The 5430-nt window shown below is 41.2% G+C and overlaps 1 pseudogene; it reads right to left on the bottom strand.

Annotated features, from left to right (window-relative positions):
• Nucleotides 1-208: 208 nt before the first annotated feature.
• Nucleotides 209-1437, bottom strand: LOC102861192 (annotated as a pseudogene).
• Between the last annotated feature and the right edge of the window lie 3993 nt (nucleotides 1438-5430).

The following is a 5430-nucleotide window of genomic DNA, read 5'->3' as shown; positions in this document are numbered from 1 at the left end:
TTGCTTTTGTGCGACCAGTGTAGGGGATTTTTCTCGTGGCTACTTAATCCATGCATCAGTCTTCCCAGATTGAACTAACCTCAGTTCATCCTTGTGACTTTGGATCTTGGACTTCAGGGGCAGAACCCAATAGTTACCTTCCTAATGTCCCTGTACTAGCTTGTGCTTCCTCAGGAACTGGGCATGGCTTGATTATCTTCCTCACAACCTATGCACTGGTCTCCACAATACACTTGAGGAACGTGGTGTCATCCTTCACATAGGCATGTTTGGAAACTGCAACTTGCTAAGAGGGAAGAAGAGCGGGCAACCACTGGCCACGTTGGTTTCACTCTGGGGCTGCTTAAAGGACACTGAACTCAGATCAGGTCAGAAGGCATCAATGGCATGTTCACGGTTGTTCTGGTCAAGTAACATGAAGGTGACCTTGTTCCGGAAAGGCCAGGGCAACAGAGCATCATACTCCCCTCTCATGATGACAATAAAGAGTGATAGGTGGGTCCTCTTTCCTACTCCATCTCCATTTAGGTAGAGCCGTAGGCACAACTTGTAGTCATACTTGGCAGTGTAGAAAGCTGAGGAGAAGAGGCTGATGGTCCGGCCACAGGCTGACTAGTGGCACCTCCGGGTGACATTGGTAATCTCCCACAGGAAAGTGCCATCAAACGAGGCCTCCTCCACGATGTGGAGACTCTGCTCCAGCTTGTTCAGGGCTTGGTCTTTCTGAGCAAGGATCTGCTGCAGCTCCACCACCCTCAGTTTCAAACTTAAGATGCGTTCGCAGTCTAGCTGGCTCTGGTGGATGGAGGCAGCCAGGGCCAGGTGGGAGGCTTCAACCTCCTTGTTGAGGACAGCAACAATTTTCTGAAACACATGCAGCTTCTCCTCCAGCTTAGCTAGGAGCTTCTCCTTCATGAAGTGTTGCAAGGCTAGCTCTTCCTGACCCTCAGAGCAGGGTGCCCGGTAGCAGTCCACTTCCAAGTCCCCGGCCACCTCCACGCCGCTTGCAGCTGCAGGTCTGACAGGTTCTGCTCCTGGATCAGGGGTCCAGACTCCTGCCCTGAGTCCAGTGGGGTCTTCCTTTGTTTCATGAAGCCCCAAAGCAGGTTTAGGTGGGAGGTCTGGAAGCAGCCTCATGCTCTTGCAGAGACTTTGGAGTTCCCTTGAAGGAGCAGCCAACACAACTTCATCCTCAGTCTCGTCAGGGTGGTCCTTCTCCTGAGACAGACGATTTCCTGGGTTTACAGAATGAGGGTTGTCCGCTTGCCATTTGAGACAAGTTTGATCCTTGCAGTTCCTCATGTTCTCTGAGAGACAGGCAGCACAGCAGAGGGCCCTGCGCTCTGATGGGTCCTGGCAGATGGTAGGGGGCCACCAAAAGGGAAACTCATTCTCCTCAGGGGCTGGGTGGGGGCTGCTGGCTGAGCTGGAAACCATCCTGAGGTCCCAGGTGGGCCAGTGGGCTAGGCTAAACTCCTCAAGGGCAGGAACCAGTGATGACTGAGATGAGAGGAGAGGTTGGCTCAGGCTAGGCCACCTTTTGGTGAGCAAGGAGTCTCTGATGACCTTATCTTCCTGTCTGATTTGTATGGTTCAACGTCACAGCTGAGTCACAGGAGGGATAAGGCAGGAATTACCATTTCTGGCAAAAGTCCCCAAGGTCCTGGAAGCATGATGGAATATGCTTCAAGTCCCAGGAGCTTTAGTTCTGCAATCCAGAGAGGCTAGCCAACCTCAGGCGAACGTCAAATTCCATTTCCCCATAGTGGGTCTCAGTTGCCACCGCCTACCAGGAGCTTCCCAATAGTGGGATTTTGTTATGTGTACTGTCAAGTAACCTTGACGTGGATTTTTACTTTTTTGGTTTTGCCCTAGCTGTGATTTTAGATGCCAGTGCTCAAACTTCAGGAGCCAATTTCTTAAAATCAATCAATCTCCTTCCCTCTTACTCTCTCTATCTCCATATATGTATATAAATATATGTATATGTACATTTTCCCTATGTGTGTGTGTGTGTGTAAACGACTATTAGTCTCTAGAACACCAATCCTAGTACATAGATACTCCCTTTTTCAACTTGTAGCTATATACAACTTATGAAGCAAATATTTTAACTAATTAACTGGTAGATTCAAGCCAAGCACTTAGACATTTAGAAAAAGTAAATTTAAAATTAAATAGACTGAAGCACAGTAGTTCAGAACACAGTAAGAAAGCACAGTATGGAATCTCAGAAATTTTTTTTATATAACTTTGTGAAGTTGTATCCTATTAACACTTTATTGAAATTAGTTTTTATATCTTCTGTTAGGCAATTTTATGGTTTTCATTATATTAGACCAGAAGTTGAAAATGTTATTTCATACTTGGGGTATGAAAAGACTCACAGATATATTTCTTTGTACTGGAAAAAAGAATACACAGTTGAAGAAGCTTTCTATTCTTATTTAAGAATAGAACTCCAAATGGCAACATTTAACAGATGTAATGAAAAATTTCTTGGAGAATGTAAATATAAGTGATGGTGTCTTAAAAGGATGTTGTTGGGAGCTCTGGTAACCTAATGGCAAGAAGCTGTACTGCAATCCCAGAGGTACATGGTTCAAATACACCAGATGCTCTGTTAGAGAAAGAGGGGCAATCTCCTCCTGTGCCTGTCAGATCCGATTTGATGGTACACACACACAAAAATAATTTTTTTAAAATAAGGATACTGTTAAATTTTGACTTGGAGTTTAAAACAAAATCCATGTTTTTTTCAATTATCAATATTGAGACATCCTTTTAATAAAAAAGTTATTGAAATAATTATGGAAAAGTTAGCTCTTTCAGTTGTAACTGAGTAGCTTGTGGTATTATCTTCATGATTTAAATCTTTAAAATACATAAAATTAATTTCTACCGCATTTGTCTGGTCCAATTGTTTATTAAATATTCTTTGGTGGTGGTGTTATTCAGAATATCATTAGTTGTTGTTGTTGTTGTTGTTGTTGTTAAGTGCCATTGAGTCATAGACAACTCATAGCGACCCTATGAACAAAAGACCTGAGTACTGTTTGTACAGAGAGTTTCTGGAGGCAAGCCATTTCGGAAGTGGATGCCACTGTTGCTTCCAGGCTTGTTTTAGTTGGGAAGCTCCACCAAACACTGTCCACCATGGGTAATCATTATCGCATGTGGCACATCATTTAGCCAAAGTTTAAAATCATTCTCTTGAAAAGATTGAAATTAAAATAGTCCCTATAGTTCTCAGCTGAATTAAACTCAGGTTTCTATAGTTCTCAGCTAAGTTAAACTCAGGAATTTTTAAAGCCCCACACCCAGGTATCCAGGGCAACAGTATTTCAAGAATGGCTAGCAGAAGGGCAGAGCAAACAAGCAGAGATTGTTTCTCAACTGATAACCCATGTGCCTTTGTTTCCCGACTGATAACCAATGTATCTTGTGCTTTTCCACTGCCCTGGAGTTTGAACTCATTGTATACTTAAGAATTTGTGACACCACCATATAGTTAAAGATCTATCTAACTGCTACATGTGCTACGTGACTGCCGCAAGTGCTACGTGCAAAAATGCTGTGTAAACCCTGAGCGAACACTGAGCCAATGAATTCAAACTGTGCTTTCATCACCCAATGAGAAGCTGATACTCAGTTGTATTCCCCTAAAGTGTATAAAAAAACCCAACTTTGTCTGCTCGAGGTCGGCTCCTCTGTCTCCTGCGAGAGATAAGAGTCGGTCCGGAGCTCCGCAATAAACCTCTTATCTCTTGCTGTTGCATCAAGCCGGTGTCTTGGAGTCTTGGGTCTTCGCCGTCCACTCGGGACAGAACAGGACCAGCGGTTCGGGGGTCCTTCACTCTCTCCACACAAATTAAAGTCAAATATATGGAACATGCTAAACTTTAGAAACTATCAAAAAATTAGAGACTGGAATAGAAAATGAAAGGAGCCTAGGTGGCACAGTGGTTAAGTACTTGACGACTAAGCAAGCATGGGAGAAAAGACTTGGGGATCTATTCTTGTAATGATTGTAGCATAATAAACCCTTTGGAGTACTTCTACTATGACATGGAAAGTCAACTGTGAGTTGGAATTTTCTGAGGGCTTGCAACAGAAACACAGCACAGTTAGATTTCCTGGGTATTGTAGTTAATGTGTTTGATGGATACAAAAAGTTGAATGTTCAAGTCCATGCTGAGATGGCTTGAAAGAAATACTTGGTGGTTTACTTCTAAAAAAGCAGCTATGGAAAGCCCTACAGAGCACGGTAGTTCTCTGATACACAAGGAATCATCTTGACATGTAATGATTCCACAGCAGTGTTCTTGTTTCTTGGTTTTTAACAGTAGTAAAAAAGTTCCAAAATTACATTTAGTTCTGCATTTTACTTTCATATTTTTTTTAAAAAAAGAGTTCTCAAAACTTGTGAAGGACACAAGACCATAACTATACAACACTGAATTCTAATTACCATACCCAAAAGTCAGTTCCATGTTAATTACCATAAATCAATAATATGGCAGGCACCACAATCAACTCTCTAAAAAAGGAAAATGAGTAGGTCTTCCAATCAAATATCATTTTAATTACCTTGAAAAAGTAAGTATCCTCCTTCTCTATCTCATTCCTACAGACCAACTTTTATACTTCAGAACTGTTTTTCTTGAAAAACTTAAATTTGAAGGCTTCAACCCACCTCTCACCTGTAAGCTCCAAATCTCTTAATTGGTTAGCCAACATCTAGAGCCCTGCTAGACTGCAAGCTCATCAGAATGGGAAGCTTTTCGATTTACTGCTTGTTTATTGTATCCCATCATTAAACACAGGTAAGATGCTTGCTATCTTTTTTTTTTGTTAATTGATTTACCTTTCTGACTATCTCTCAGGATTCTGGACTTTAAAAAAAATCTCATCATGTAAGTTTGTCAGCATCCCTCATTGAAATGGGAGTGAGATATCTAAGCCTAGTTCAGAGTCTAGTGTCCATGTGCCATATAATGTTAGTTTCCTATCTCCTATATAGTAAAAATATAGAGAACAATTCTATTTGCCTAACTGTACTCCAAATGCTTTCTGAAGGTAAATCATCTCATTAAGCAAAAAGTTGCTTTGAACTACTTAGAAAGATCGCTACGCCATGTTAATTAAAAACTTAATTGTTTTCTACTTCAATTGTCTGAAAACAAGCTGTTTCGCCATTTAGATTTTGTTTAAAAAGTTCTTCCTTAAAAACTGTGGTTCAATCTATTGTTCAGTTTTCAAAACTACTCACCAGGTAAACAAATGTAACTTTAAATTTTTTATGTATTAAACATCTTATCACTTTACCAGACACTCCTTTTAACACTGAAAATTTCATCTGCTCATAAAATCTTCAATTCAAATCAAAGTCACTTTCATAATGTGCATAGAGATAGAAACAATGGCAAA

The sequence above is a fragment of the Elephantulus edwardii genome, unplaced genomic scaffold (assembly GCF_000299155.1).
Source record: "Elephantulus edwardii isolate Elephantulus edwardi_28Jun2011 unplaced genomic scaffold, EleEdw1.0 scaffold00065, whole genome shotgun sequence".
NCBI lineage: Eukaryota > Metazoa > Chordata > Mammalia > Macroscelidea > Macroscelididae > Elephantulus > Elephantulus edwardii.
Note: the sequence above shows the minus strand (reverse complement) of the source record. Positions and strands in the feature narration are given on the sequence as shown.